This window comes from Oncorhynchus clarkii, chromosome 31 (assembly GCF_045791955.1).
Source record: "Oncorhynchus clarkii lewisi isolate Uvic-CL-2024 chromosome 31, UVic_Ocla_1.0, whole genome shotgun sequence".
Classification (NCBI taxonomy): domain Eukaryota; kingdom Metazoa; phylum Chordata; class Actinopteri; order Salmoniformes; family Salmonidae; genus Oncorhynchus; species Oncorhynchus clarkii.
In genome coordinates this window covers 9,507,985-9,524,780 of record NC_092177.1, presented here as the reverse complement: position 1 = coordinate 9,524,780, position 16,796 = coordinate 9,507,985, and the positions used below count along the sequence as shown (strand labels likewise).

The 16,796-nt window shown below is 44.9% G+C and overlaps 1 pseudogene; it reads right to left on the bottom strand.

Annotated features, from left to right (window-relative positions):
• LOC139390493 (E3 ubiquitin-protein ligase SH3RF1-like) overlaps positions 1–16,796 on the bottom strand; it is a 39,447-nt pseudogene that overhangs the window by 7,002 nt on the left and 15,649 nt on the right.

Here is a 16,796-nt window from a genome sequence, read left to right as displayed (position 1 = left end):
ATGGGGTATTGAGATGTCATTATGGGGTATTGTGATGTCATTGTGGGGTATTGAGATGTCATTATGGGATATTGAGATGTCATTATGGGGTATTGTGATGTCATTATGGGGTATTGTGATGTCATTATGGGGTATTGTGATGTCATTATGGGATATTGAGATGTCATTATGGGATATTGAGATGTCATTATGGGATATTGTGATGTCATTATGGGGTATTGAGATGTCATTATGGGATATTGTGATGTCATTATGGGGTATTGTGATGTCATTATGGGGTATTGAGATGTCATTATGGGATATTGTGATGTCATTGTGGGGTATTGAGATGTCATTATGGGGTATTGTGATGTCATTATGGGGTATTGTGATGTCATTATGGGGTATTGTGATGTCATTATGGGATATTGAGATGTCATTATGGGATATTGAGATGTCATTATGGGATATTGTGATGTCATTATGGGGTATTGAGATGTCATTATGGGATATTGTGATGTCATTATGGGGTATTGTGATGTCATTATGGGGTATTGAGATGTCATTATGGGATATTGTGATGTCATTGTGGGGTATTGAGATGTCATTATGGGGTATTGTGATGTCATTATGGGGTATTGTGATGTCATTATGGGGTATTGTGATGTCATTATGGGATATTGAGATGTCATTATGGGATATTGAGATGTCATTATGGGATATTGTGATGTCATTATGGGGTATTGAGATGTCATTATGGGATATTGTGATGTCATTATGGGGTATTGTGATGTCATTATGGGGTATTGAGATGTCATTATGGGATATTGTGATGTCATTGTGGGGTATTGAGATGTCATTGTGGGGTATTGAGATGTCATTATGGGATATTGTGATGTCATTATGGGGTATTGAGATGTCATTATGGGGTATTGAGATGTCATTATGGGATATTGTGATGTCATTATGGGGTATTGAGATGTCATTATGGGATATTGTGATGTCATTATGGGGTATTGAGATGTCATTATGGGATATTGTGATGTCATTGTGGGGTATTGAGATGTCATTATGGGATATTGTGATGTCATTATGGGGTATTGAGATGTCATTATGGGGTATTGAGATGTCATTATGGGATATTGTGATGTCATTATGGGGTATTGAGATGTCATTATGGGATATTGTGATGTCATTATGGGGTATTGTGATGTCGTTATGGGGTATTGTGATGTCATTATGGGGTATTGAGATGTCATTATGGGATATTGTGATGTCATTATGGGGTATTGAGATGTCATTATGGGGTATTGTGATGTCATTATGGGGTATTGTGATGTCGTTATGGGGTATTGTGATGTCATTATGGGGTATTGAGATGTCATTATGGGATATTGTGATGTCATTATGGGGTATTGAGATGTCATTATGGGATATTGTGATGTCATTATGGGGTATTGTGATGTCATTATGGGGTATTGTGATGTCGTTATGGGGTATTGTGATGTCATTATGGGGTATTGAGATGTCATTATGGGTTATTGTGATGTCATTATGGGTTATTGTGATGTCATTATGGGATATTGTGATGTCATTATGGGGTATTGAGATGTCATTATGGGATATTGTGATGTCATTATGGGGTATTGTGATGTCATTATGGGATATTGTGATGTCATTATGGGGTATTGAGATGTCATTATGGGATATTGTGATGTCATTATGGGGTATTGTGATGTCATTGTGGGGTATTGTGATGTCGTTATGGGGTATTGTGATGTCATTGTGGGGTATTGTGATGTCGTTATGGGGTATTGTGATGTCGTTAAGGGGTATTGTGATGTCACTATGGGGTATTGAGATGTCATTATGGGGTATTGTGTGTAGATTGATAAGCAAAAAAAAATGTAATCAATTTTAGAATAAGGCTGTAACGTAACAAAATGTGGAAAAAGTCAAGGGGTCTGAATACTTTCCGAAGTCACTGTAGATACAGACACACTATAAGGAAGTCACTGTAGATACAGACACACTGTAAGGAAGTCACTGTAGATACAGACACACTATAAGGAAGTCACTGTAGATTCAGACACACTGTAAGGAAGTCACTGTAGATTCAGACACACTGTAAGGAAGTCACTGTAGATTCAGACACACTGTAAGGAAGTCACTGTAGATACAGACACACTGTAAGGAAGTCACTGTAGATACAGACACACTGTAAGGAAGTCACTGTAGATACAGACACACCAAGGAAGTCACTGTAGATACAGACACACTGTAAGGAAGTCACTGTAGATACAGACACACTGTAAGGAAGTCACTGTAGATACAGACACACTGTAAGGAAGTCACTGTAGATACAGACACACTAAGGAAGTCACTGTAGATACAGACACACTAAGGAAGTCACTGTAGATACAGACACACTGTAAGGAAGTCACTGTAGATTCAGACACACTGTAAGGAAGTCACTGTAGATACAGACACACTAAGGAAGTCACTGTAGATACAGACACACTAAGGAAGTCACTGTAGATACAGACACACTAAGGAAGTCACTGTAGATACAGACACACTAAGAAAGTCACTGTAGATAGACACACTAAGGAAGTCACTGTAGACACAGACACACTGTAAGGAAGTCACTGTAGATACAGACACAGTAAGGAAGTCACTGTAGATTCAGACACACTGTAAGGAAGTCACTGTAGACACAGACACACTAAGAAAGTCACTGTAGATAGACACACTAAGGAAGTCACTGTAGACACAGACACACTGTAAGGAAGTCACTGTAGATACAGACACACTGTAAGGAAGTCACTGTAGATACAGACACATTGTAAGGAAGTCACTGTAGATTCAGACACACTGTAAGGAAGTCACTGTAGATACAGACACACTGTAAGGAAGTCACTGTAGACACAGACACACTGTAAGGAAGTCACTGTAGATACAGACACACTGTAAGGAAGTCACTGTAGATACAGACACACTAAGGAAGTCACTGTAGATACAGACACACTGTAAGGAAGTCACTGTAGACACAGACACACTATAAGGAAGTCACTGTATAGATGACAAATTCCATATCTAATGTTTTAAATGACCTTTCCAGGTCATGTATGATTTCTAGTGTTGAACCACTGTCACGCTACTCCATTCTGGTGTTACTACTCTGGTTATTACTACTGTGTTCCTGCAGTGTTGCTCCAAGGCTACAGCTGTTACTAGTCCAGTGTTAGTCCAGTGTCTGTCCAGTGTTGCTCCAAGGCTACAGCTGTTACTAGTCCAGTGTTAGTCCAGTGTTAGTCCAGTGTTAGTCCAGTGTTAGTCCAGTCTTTGTCCAGTCTTTGTCCAGTCTTTGTCCAGTCTTTGTCCAGTGTCAGTCCAGTGTCAGTCCAGTTTTTGTCCAGTTTTTGTCCAGTTTTGTCCAGTGTTTGTCCAGTGTTTGTCCAGTGTTTGTCCAGTGTTAGTCCAGTGTTTGTCCAGTGTTAGTCCAGTGTTTGTCCAGTGTTAGTCCAGTGTTTGTCCAGTGTTAGTCCAGTGTTAGTCCAGTGTCAGTCCAGTGTCAGTCCAGTGTTTGTCCAGTGTTAGTCCAGTGTTAGTCCAGTGTTAGTCCAGTGTCTGTCCAGTGTTAGTCCAGTGTTAGTCCAGTGTCTGTCCAGTGTCAGTCCAGTGTCAGTCCAGTGTTTGTCCAGTGTTAGTCCAGTGTTAGTCCAGTGTTTGTCCAGTGTTAGTCCAGTGTTTGTCCAGTGTTAGTCCAGTGTCTGTCCAGTGTCAGTCCAGTGTTTGTCCAGTGTTAGTCCAGTGTTAGTCCAGTGTTCAAAAGCTGATGGAGTTGCTAGGCGGCGAACTGCTTGGTATCAGCGGAGGTTGTTACTACTATGTTACTACTGTATTACTCCATAGTTACTACTATGTTACTACTGTATTACTCCATAGTTACTACCATTTTACTACTGTATTACTCCATAGTTACTACTATGTTACTACTGTATTACTCCATAGTTACTACCATTTTACTACTGTATTACTCCATAGTTACTACTATGTTACTACTGTATTACTCCATAGTTACTACTATGTTACTACTGTATTACTCCATAGTTACTACCATTTTACTACTGTATTACTCCATAGTTACTACTATGTTACTACTGTATTACTCCATAGTTACTACTATGTTACTACTGTATTACTCCATAGTTACTACTATGTTACTACTGTATTACTCCATAGTTACTACCATTTTACTACTGTATTACTCCATAGTTACTACTATGTTACTACTGTATTACTCCATAGTTACTACCATTTTACTACTGTATTACTCCATAGTTACTACTATGTTACTACTGCGTTACTCCATAGTTACTACTATGTTACTACTGCGTTACTCTAATGTTTCTCCAGTTTTACTCACACACTGATGGAGAGCTGCTGAGTGGAAGACTGTTTGGTGTCGGCCGAGGTGGAGGGGGTCTGGGGGTTGATCAGAGCCATGGTGATGGTGGGAGGAGCTTCACCACTACTCATCTTCCTCTCGCCCTATAGAAACAGAGGAGGAAGACCAGGATGTAAATATGTATACTGCCATAGTGTTCTTCCTCTCACTCTATATAGAGAAAAAGAGGAAGAATTCAAACAGTAAAGTCGGAGAAGATATCATGTAAACTGACAGAGGACGACTAAGATGCCCTCATATTAAATGTGGAAAAGGGCATTTATGAGGTATAAAGGAGAAATAAAGCAGACTTTAAAGCAGGACTACTAGAAAGAGAACCTGGGAGAGACAGGAAACAGGAAACAGGAAGATGGACAGACATAAACCTGTATGATTTTAAAAGAAGGATAGGAATGCAAGTCATTGAATTTAGTCACTCTTTGACAGCATCCCTTTTGATTTACACAAACAATGACATGCATGTTTGCCAGAACATTCAGGAGATAAAGGTGAAGCATACCCCACCATTTTTTATTTACTTACATTTATTTATTTCACCTTTATTTAACCAGGTAGGCCAGTTGAGAACAAGTTCTCATTTACAACTGTGACCTGGCCAAGATAAAGCAAAGCAGTGCGACAAAGACAACAACAACACAGAGTTACACATAAAGAAACGTACAGTCATTAACACAATAGAAAAATCTATGTACAGTGTGTGCAAATGTAGAAGATTAGGGAGGTAAGGCAATAAATATGCCACAGAGGTGAAATAATTACAATTTATAATTAACGCTAGAGTGATAGATGTGCAGATGATGATGTGCAAGTAGAGATACTGGGGTGCAAAAGATCAAGAGGATAAGTAACTATATGGGGATGAGGTAGTTGGGTGGGCGATTTACAGATTGGCTGTGTACAGGTACAGTGATCGGTAAGCTACTTTGACAGCTGATGCTTAAAGTTAGAGAGGGAGAATAAAGACTCCAGCTTCAGTGATTTTTGCAATTCGTTCCAGTTATTGGCAGCAGAGAACTGGAAGGAAAGCGGCCAAAGGAAGTGTTGGCTTTGGGGATGACCAGTGAGATATAATATGTGGACAACTACAAATACCTACGTGTAATCCTCCAAAGTCCACTCCTCCTTTGGCCGCCTTTCCTTCCAGTTCTCTGCTGCCAATGACTGGAATAAATTGCAAAAATCACTGAAGCTGGAGATGCATATCTCCCTCACTAACTTTAAGCATCAGCTGTCAGAGCTGTTTACCGATCATTGCACCTGTACATAGCCCATCTGTAAATAGCCTACCCAACTACCTCATTCCCATATTGTTATTTTTTTTTTCTCCCGAGTATCTACTTGCACATTCATCTTCTGCACATCTATCTTTCCAGTGTTTAATTGCTAAATTGTCATTATTTCGCCACTATGGCCTATTTATTGCTTTACCTCCCTAATCTTACTACATTTGCACACACGGTATATAGATTTTTTCTATTCTGTTATTGACTGTACGTTTTTTTGTGTAACTCTGTGTTGTTGTTTGTGTCGCACTGCTTTGTTCTATCTTGACCAGGTCACAGTTGTAAATGAGAACTTGTTCTCAACTGTCCTACCTGGTTAAATAAAGGTGAAATAAAAAATAATATTTAAAGAAATTCAAGAGCATGTTGTGTCTCAACCGATTGCGGGCCCAAAAACCTTAGATGACGTACAATAGGGTCAACAAATGTGAATGCTGCAGTGCTTTGGGCTTCACCTCGCCATCGGTCAGTGTGACATTGGATAATTAAAGTGTATTCCAGAAAGTTATGTTCAGGCCAACTGTAGGCTAATGTGTTAGTAGTTGTGTCATTCTGCCAATCCAATATCAAATAACCACAGGCTGTTTTAATCATAAAAACTAATTAACACATTTTCAATCAAAACGATTATATTAATGACAAATGACAACAGGTAGTGGTCAGGTGTGTTCATTTGTTTTGCACAAATAGGCCTGCATATTTTTTTTAATAAAGAAAAATCTATTAAGAATTAAGCCTTTTTAAATTTGTACAGAGAAAACAAGAAATCTAGATGTATATTGTGAATCGTCCAAACCTCTGAAAAAAAAATGTAGATACTACTTTTAGGCCATTTCGCCCAGCCCTACTCACAATGCCCTATTACTCCTCCTCCCTCTACCCTCCTCCTCCCCCCCCCTCCCTCTCATCTCCCCTCCCCTCCTCCTCCTCCCTCTCCTCTCCTGTTGCTCTCCTCCTCCTTGTCCTCTCCTCCTCCTCCCTGTCCTCTCTCACTTCTCTCCCTCTCCTCTCTTGTTGCTCTCCTCCTCCTCCCTGTCCTCTCTCACTTCTCTCCCTCTCCTCCTCCTCCTCCTTGTCCTCTCCTCCTCCCTGTCCTCTCTCTCTTCTCTCCCTCTCCTCCTCCTCCTCCCTGTCTTCTCTCTTCTCTCCCTCTCCCCTCCTCCTCCTCCCTCTACCCTCCCCCTCCCTCTCCCTCTCTTCTCTCCCCTCCCCTCCTCCCTGTCCTTTCTCTTCTCTCCCTCTCCCCTCCTCCTCCTCCCTCTCCTCTTCCTTCCTCTCCTCTCCTCTCCTCCTCCTCCCTGTCCTCTCTCTCTCTTCTCTCCACTCCTCCTCCTACCTCTCTTCTCCTCTTCCTCCTTGTCCTCTCTCTCTCTTATCTTCTCCTCCTCCACCTCCTCCACCTCCTCCTCCTCCTGTTGTAATGGTTTGTATAGTATTGTGTAGTCATTCTGTAAACACTACATAGTGGTGTTCCAGACCCAGGCTATTAGCATCACACCTCTAGAAACACAGCCTGGCAGAGTGTTCCAGACCCAGCAAATTAGCATCACACCTCTAGAAACACTACATAGTGGTGTTCCAGACCCAGGCTATTAGCATCACACCTCTAGAAACACAGCCTAGCAGGGTGTTCCTACTGTCTCTCCACTTGGTATAATCTCATACCATCTCCAGCAACATAACAAGTCAACTGTTAGCCGCAGGTAACTTCTTAGCAACTGTTAAACTGTTAGTGACTGTTAGCACAGATCTGTTTGTTTGTGCTTCATACGCCAACACCTCTTCCTTTGGTTGTCATCCCAAACATGACTGGCACTCACACAAATCAGATCTGGCAAAGAAACAGGTCAATGAATATACTGTTCTCCACAGACAGCCTCATAGCATTTTATAGCCGTTGTTGACATGTTGGTAATGTTGGTTCTCTGATTATGAAGCCCGTACTGTATAACATTAACGTTAAATAAACAGCAATGTTAAAGATTGTTTTACTTCCTATAATGCCACCATCAACATCATGACATCACAACAATAGTGCTGATGTGGGAAGAAAACACGCAACATCAACAACCTCCTTCTGTTTAGCTGGGTGGGAGGGAAGGAAGGAAGGAAGGGCATGCAGGACTAGGCTTGTCTGCTATTATTGGCACAGCAATGTGAAGGAGTATTACCTGCTCAGTGAAGAGGAAGGAGCTCTCAGGCAGATCAGAGAGGGAGGGAGAGAGAGAGGGAGTGAGAGAGAGATGAGAGCGGGAGGGAGAGAAAGAGGGAAATAAAGAGAGAGAGGGAGATCAGGAACGAGAGAGAAAGAGAAGGAGAGAGGAGAGAGATGAGAGCAGAAGAGAGAGAAAGAGGGAAATAAAGAGAGAGAGGGAGATCAGGAATGAGAGAGAAAGAGAGGGAGAGAGGAGAGAGATGAGAGAGATGAGAGAGAGAGGGAGATCAGGAATGAGAGAGAAAGAGAGGGAGAGAGGAGAGAGATGAGAGAGATGAGAGAGAGAGGGAGATCAGGAATGAGAGAGAAAGAGAGAAAGAGAGGGAGAGAGGAGAGAGATGAGAGAGAGAGGGAGATCAGGAATGAGAGAGAAAGAGAGGGAGAGAGGAGAGGTTTTGTTATATAACTGACTACAGTGACTCACCATCGTCATCATGTGAGGGATCAACACAGAGGGGTGCTCTGGACCCTCCCCCTCCTCCTCCTCTTTCTATTCCTCCTATGAGGGATCAACAGAGAGACAGAGGGGTGCTCTGGACCCTCCCCCTCCTCTTTCTACTCCTCCTATGAGGGATCAACAGAGAGACAGAGGGGTGCTCTGGACCCTCCCCCTCCTCCTCCTCTTTCTATTCCTCCTATGAGGGATCAACAGAGAGACAGAGGGGTGCTCTGGACCCTCCCCCTCCTCCTCCTCTTTCTATTCCTCCTATGAGGGATCAACAGAGAGACAGAGGGGTGCTCTGGACCCTCCCCCTCCTCTTTCTACTCCTCCTATGAGGGATCAACAGAGAGACAGAGGGGTGCTCTGGACCCTCCCCCTCCTCCTCTTTCTATTCCTCCTATGAGGGATCAACAGAGAGACAGAGGGGTGCTCTGGACCCTCCCCCTTCTCCTCTTTCTATTCCTCCTATGAGGGATCAACAGAGAGACAGAGGGGTGCTCTGGACCCTCCCCCTCCTCCTCTTTCTACTCCTCCTATGAGGGATCAACAGAGAGACAGAGGGGTGCTCTGGACCCTCCTCCTCCTCTTTCTAGTCCTCCTATGAGGGATTAACAGAGAGACAGAGGGGTGCTCTGGACCCTCCCCCTCCTCCTCTTTCTATTCCTCCTATGAGGGATCAACAGAGAGACAGAGGGGTGCTCTGGACCCTCCCCCTCCTCCTCTTTCTACTCCTCCTATGAGGGATCAACAGAGAGACAGAGGGGTGCTCTGGACCCTCCCCCTCCTCTTTCTAGTCCTCCTATGAGGGATCAACAGAGAGACAGAGGGGTGCTCTGGACCCTCCCCCTCCTCCTCCTCTTTCTACTCCTCCTATGAGGGATCAACAGAGAGACAGAGGGGTGCTCTGGACCCTCCCCCTCCTCCTCCTCTTTCTACTCCTCCTATGAGGGATCAACAGAGAGACAGAGGGTGCTCTGGACCCTCCCCCTCCTCCTCCTCTTTGTACTCCTCCTATGAGGGATCAACAGAGAGACAGAGGGGTGCTCTGGACCCTCCCCCTCCTCCTCCTCTTTCTACTCCTCCTATGAGGGATCAACAGAGAGACAGAGGGGTGCTCTGGACCCTCCCCCTCCTCCTCTTTCTACTCCTCCTATGAGGGATCAACAGAGAGACAGAGGGGTGCTCTGGACCCTCCCCCTCCTCCTCTTTCTACTCCTCCTATGAGGGATCAACAGAGAGACAGAGGGGTGCACTGGACCCTCCTCCTCCTCCACCTCCTCTTCATCCCTGCCTGAGAGCATGAGTCTACATCTGCACATGATTCTCTCCCTCCCTGACATGTATAACTGCAGGGCAGAGCAGTGATGTTTCTATTTAATCAAAGTCATTATCTTAAAGGGTAGGTCAGCTGGCAACAATCAATGAGAAGGAGGATGCAGGACTCTGCAGTGTGACCATTTTACTCACATATACGGCTAAATATTTCGCCGTGCAACCTGGAGTATCAGTGTACCTAAAAAAAAGTTTTAAAAAAGTCTCCAACCTCCAAAAAAATGTGTTCCTAAATTCCTTTTAATGAGTTACAATTCATATAATGAAATCAATTGAAATAAATGAGGCCCTAATCTATAGATTTCACATAACTGGGCTGGGGAGCAGCCATGTATGGGCCTGGTAGGGCATAGGCCCTCCCACTTGGGAGCCAGGTCCAGCCAATCAGAATGAGACATCTGTAGCATTATGTTGTGTGACAAAACTGCATATTTTAAAGAGACCTTTTATTGTCCCCGGCACAAGGTGCACCTGTGTAATGATCATGCTGTTTAATCATCTTCTTGATGTGCCACACCTGTCAGGCGGATGGATTTTCTTGGCAAAGGAGAAATGTTCTCTAACACAGATGTAAACACATTTGTTAATAACATTTGAGAGAAATAAGATTTGTGTGTGTATGGAAAAAAAATATGGGATCTTTTATATCAGCTCATGAAACATAGGACCAACACTTTACATGTTGCATTTATATTTTTGTTCAGTATTTTTTTTAAAAGGTCAGCGCAGAGCCCTGAGGTTTGAAATTAAATCTCTGCAGGTGTGTTTTTGTGTTGGTAAGGATGGCATAGCACTAGCGTCAGAATAACCTGCTTTGAAATGACCAAGGCTACACAGCATAGTGTAGTTGTACAGTTTCACTTTGGGTTAAAAGGTAGAGGATTCATTTCTTTATCTGGGACCAGGTACAACTTAACACACGGTAGGTACCGCACCTGAGTTAGCGTAGCTGCGTAGCTAACGCTGCACCAGCAGTCCAGATGATGTTTATGGTACACCAAGTAAGGTCAAGGTTGTTGTGCCCTCCATCTCTTCTCAGATGCACCTCTGCTAAATGAGCACCTGGGAAGCATCGTTGAGCACCCTTCCTGTCCGTGTCTCCAAACCAAATTGCACCCTACATAGTGCACTACGTTTGACCAGAGCCCTGGTCTATATAGGGGTATAGGGTCCCATTTTGGACACAAGTGTATTCCATCTCCCAGGCCAGACCACAGCAGGACCATGCAATGTACTTTCAGACTGCTGCTCATCAGCTTTAGGAAAGCCTGGCCTCCTACTAAAAACTCTGATTGGAATCTGGGCTTCCCTGCTGTTTCCTATGCAGCTTCCCTGCTGTTTCCTGAACAGCTTCCCTGCTGTTTCCTATACACTATGCTCCATCTTCCAATACCTCAATCTATATATCATTCACTCCCTCCATATATCTATCATTCACTCCATCTATCTATCATTCACTCCATCTATCTATCATTCACTCCCTCATTTATCTATCATTCACTCCCTCCATCTATCTACCATTCACTCCATCTATCTATCATTCACTCCCTCCATCTATCTATCATTCACTCCATCTATCTATCATTCACTCCATCTATCTATTATTCACTCCCTCCATCTATCTATCATTCACTCCATCTATCTATCATTCACTCCATCCATCTATCATTCACTCCCTCCATCTATCTATCATTCACTCCATCTATCTATCATTCACTCCATCTATCTATCATTCACTCCATCTATCTATCATTCACTCCCTCCATCTATCTATTATTCACTCCCTCCATTTATCTATCATTCACTCCATCTATCTATCATTCACTTCCTCCATCTATCTATCATTCACTCCCTCCATCTATCTATCATTCACTCCCTCCATCTATCTATCATTCACTTCCTCCATCTATCTATCATTCACTCCCTCCATCTATCTATCATTCACTCCCTCCATCTATCTATTATTCACTCCATCCATCTATCTATCATTCACTCCATCTATCTATCATTCACTCCATCTATCTATCATTCACTCCATCTATCTATCATTCACTCCATCTATCTATCATTCACTCCATCTATCTATCATTCACTCCCTCCATCTATCTATTATTCACTCCCTCCATTTATCTATCATTCACTCCATCTATCTATCATTCACTCCCTCCATCTATCTATCATTCACTCCCTCCATCTATCTATCATTCACTCCCTCCATCTATCTATCATTCACTTCCTCCATCCATCTATCATTCACTCCCTCCATCTATCTATCATTCACTCACTCCATCTATCTATCATTCACTCACTCCATCTATCTATCATTCACTCCATCTATCTATCATTCACTCCCTCCATCTATCTATTATTCACTCCCTCCATTTATCTATCATTCACTCCATCTATCTATCATTCACTTCCTCCATCTATCTATCATTCACTCCCTCCATCTATCTATCATTCACTTCCTCCATCTATCTATCATTCACTCACTCCATCTATCTATCATTCACTCCATCTATCTATCATTCACTCCATCTATCTATCATTCACTCCATCTATCTATCATTCACTCCCTCCATCTATCTATTATTCACTCCCTCCATCTATCTATCATTCACTCCATCCATCTATCTATCATTCACTCCATCTATCATTCACTCCCTCCCTATGCCATTTGGGATGCAGACTCTCCCCTGACTCAATGATCCTTTTAAGGACTAGTTATCCTGTAAACAGCCTGTCTTAAAGGACTAGTTAGTCTGAAAACAGCCTGTGTTACAGGACTAGTTATCCTGTAAACAGCCTGTCTTAAAGTACTAGTTATCCTGTAAACAGCCTGTGTTAAAGGACTAGTTATCCTGTTAACAGCCTGTGTTAAAGGACTAGTTATCTTGTAAACAGCCTGTGTTACAGGACTAGTTAGTCTGAAAACAGCCTGTCTGAAGTACTAGTTATCCTGTAAACAGCTTGTGCTAAAGGACTAGTTATCCTGTAAACAGCCTGTGTTACAGGACTAGTTATCCTGTAAACAGCCTGTGTTACAGGACTAGTTATCATGTAAACAGCCTGTGTTAAAGGGCTAGTTAGTCTGAAAACAGCCTGTGTTACAGGACTAGTTATACTGAAACTGAAAACAGCCTGTGTTACAGGACTAGTTAGTCTGAAAACAGCCTGTGTTAAAGGACTAGTTATCCTGTAAACAGCCTGAGTTAAAGGACTAGTTAGTCTGAAAACAGCCTGTGTTAAAGGATTAGTTAGTCTGAAAACAGCATGTGTTAAAGGACTAGTTAGTCTGAAAACAGCCTGAGTTAAAGGATTAGTTAGTCTGAAAACAGCCTGTGTTAAAGGACTAGTTAGTCTGAAAACAACCTGTCTTAAATGACTAGTTAGTCTGAAAACAGCCTGTGTTACAAGACTAGTTAGTCTGAAAACAGCCTGTGTTACAAGACTAGTTAGTCTGAAAACAGCCTGTGTTACAAGACTAGTTATCCTGTAAACAGCCTGTGTTACAGGACTAGTTAGTCTGAAAACAGCCTGTGTTACAGGACTAGTTAGTCTGAAAACAGCCTGTGTTACAGGACTAGTTAGTCTGAAAACAGCCTGTGTTACAAGACTAGTTAGTCTGAAAACAGCCTGTGTTACAGGACTAGTTAGTCTGAAAACAGCCTGTGTTACAGGACTAGTTAGTCTGAAAACAGCCTGTGTTACAGGACTAGTTAGTCTGAAAACAGCCTGTGTTACAAGACTAGTTAGTCTGAAAACAGTGTAGATATGGATATGAAAGGAAAACTGACAGAAAGAAGAGGGTGGAGGACAGGAGAAGAGGAGGAGATGAGGAGAGGAGGAGAGGAGAGGAGGAGATAAGGCAAGGAAGGAGAGGGGTGGGGAAGTGTTCTCTCTCTAGTCGATGAAAACCCTGGCATTCCACAGAGATCTTGAGACAACAGCAATAGAGAGACAGTTTATAGGGGAATTCCAAGGAGGAAGAATATAACCAAAAGCAAACCAGATCTTACTATGTAAGAAGCACAAAGTCAACACCAAGACACTAAGCAACAGAGTAAATGGCTTGAAGCTTTATCCAAATCCTCTACGCTCCCCTGCACACACACACACACACACACACACACACACACACACACAGGACTCACCTTTTGTGACAGATGTCCGCCAGTGCTTCGCTTCACGCGCTGGGAGGTCACACCTGAGTCTGAGCGGTTAGAGGAGCTGTGATTGGCAGAGGGGGCGGGGGGGGGGTTTAAGGCTGGTCCAAGCTGTTGAGGGCACTAACGCTGGGTGGCTGAGCCTGCCCCTGGGTCGGCTGGTACACACTGTTGATATTAGCAGCTTGTTAGGTTTTTTTTCCTGGGTGGTGGTGGGGGGGTTGAGAGCAGAAATATTGGGGGTCTTTGTGGGGCTCTGGGGCGCGGGCGCCCTGAAGCAGGTTGTCCAGTTGGGGTTTGTTGAGTCACCGGTCCCGCTGTTGCTAAACCCACTCTCACTCCTGATCCGTGGGCAAGATCCAGCCGAGATGTCACTCCCCTTCCAAGGCTTTCCCTCCAGAAGCTTGGCTGCTGCCGCTGTGATTGGCTAGGAGAGAAGAAACATATTACAGGATCCGAGAGAGAGAGAGATGGAGAGAGACCGAGAGTGACCGAGAGGACACAGAGAGAGACAGAGCGAGAGAGAGAGAGAGACACACAGAGAGAGACCGAGAGAGACCAAGAGGACACATAGAGAGAGACTGTCTCTCTCTATGTGTCCTCTTGGTCTCTCTCGGTCGAGAGAGAGAGACAGAGAGAGAGACAGAGAAAGGAAGAGACCAAGAGAGTGAGAGACCGAGAGAGTGAGAGACCGAGAGAGTGGGAGACCGAGTGACAGGGAGAGACCGAGTGACAGGGAGAGACCGAGAGAGAGAGTGATAGAGAGACCAAGTGTGAGAGAGAGACCGAGTGAGAGAGAAAGTGAGAGAACATACATAGAGAACCCATTCACTCCTATTCTCTCTGTGAAAATGAAACACATTACAGGATCTGAGAGAGAGAGACACAGAGAGAGTGAGAGACCGAGAGAGGGAGAAACCTAGAGAGTGAGAGGCCGAGTGACAGGGAGAGACCGAGTGACAGGGAGAGACCGAGAGACTGAGAGACAGAGGGAGTGAGTGAGTGAGTGAGTGAGTGAGTGAGTGAGTGAGTGACAGAGAGAGACAGAGTGGCAGGGAGAGACCGAGAGAGTGAGAGACCGAGGGAGTGAGTGAGTGACCGAGTGACAGAGAGAGACCGAGTGACAGAGAGAGACCGAGAGAGTGAGTGACCGAGTGACAGGGAGAGACCGAGTGACAAGGAGAGACCGAGAGAGTGAGAGACCGAGTGACAGGGAGAGACCGAGTGACAAGGAGAGACCGAGAGAGTGAGAGACCGAGTGAAAAGGGAGAGACTGAGTGACATGGAGAGACCGAAAGAGTGAGAGACCGAGTGACAGGGAGAGACCGAGTGACAAGTAGAGACCGAGAGAGTGAGAGACCGAGTGACAGGGAGAGACTGAGAGACAGGGAGAGACCGAGTGACAGGGAGAGACCGAGAGAGTGAGAGACTGAGTGACAGGGAGAGGCCGAGAGAGTGAGAGACCGAGTGACAGGGAGAGACCGAGAGAGTGAGAGACCGAGAGAGTGAGTGAGAGACCGAGTGACAGGGAGAGACCGAGAGAGTGAGAGACCGAGTGACAGGGAGAGACAGGGAGAGACCGAGTGACAGGGAGAGACCGAGTGACAGGGAGAGACCGAGAGAGTGAGAGACCGAGAGAGTGAGACACCTAGTGACAGGGAGAGGCCTAGAGAGTGAGAGACCGAGAGAGTGAGAGACCGAGAGAGTGAGAGACCGAGTGACAGGTGGAGACCGAGAGAGGGTGAGACCGAGTGACAGGGAGAGACCGAGAGACTGAGAGACAGAGGGAGTGAGTGAGTGAGTGAGTGAGTGAGTGACAGAGAGAGACAGAGTGGCAGGGAGAGACCGAGAGAGTGAGAGACCGAGGGAGTGAGTGAGTGACCGAGTGACAGAGAGAGACCGAGTGACAGAGAGAGACCGAGAGAGTGAGTGACCGAGTGACAGGGAGAGACTGAGAGACCGAGTGACAGGGAGAGATGAGGGACTGAGAGACCGAGTGACAGGGAGTGACCGAGTGACAAGGAGAGACCGAGTGACAAGGAGAGACCGAATGACAGGGAGAGATGAGGGACTGAGAGACCGAGTGACAGGGAGTGACCGAGTGACAAGGAGAGACCGAGTGACAAGGAGAGACCGAGTGACAGGGAGAGACCGAGTGACAGGGAGAGAATGAGAGACCGAGTGACAGGGAGAGATGAGGGACTGAGAGACCGAGTGACAGAGAGAGACCGAATGACAGGGAGAGACTGAATGACATGGAGAGACCGAGTGACAATGAGAGACTGAGAGTGAGAGACCGAGTGATAGGGAGACCGAGAGACTGAGAGACCGAGTGACAATTAGAGAGTGAGAGACCGAGTGACAGGGAGAGACCGAGAGACTGAGAGAGACTGAGTGACAGGGAGAGACTGAATGACAGAGAGAGACCTAGTGACAGGGAGAGACCGAGAGACCGAGTGACAGGGAGAGACCGAATGACAGGGAGAGACTGAATGACAGGGAGAGACCGAGTGACTGAGAGACCGAGTGACAATGAGAGACTGAGAGAGTGAGAGACCGAGTGACAGGGAGAGACCGAGTGACAGGGAGAGACCGAGAGACTGAGAGACCGAGTGACAATGAGAGACTGAGAGAGTGAGAGACCGAGTGACAGGAAGAGACCGAGTGACAGGGAGAGACCGAGTGACATGGAGAGACCGTGTGACAGGGAGTGACTGTGAGACCGAGTGACAGGGAGAGACCGAATGACAGGGAGAGACTGAATGACAGGGAGAGACCGAGTGACAGGGAGAGACCGAGTGACAGGGAGAGGCCAAATGACAGGGAGAGACTGAATGACAGGGAGAGACCGAGTGACAATGAGAGACTGAGACTGAGAGACCGAGTGACAGGGAGAGACCGAATGACA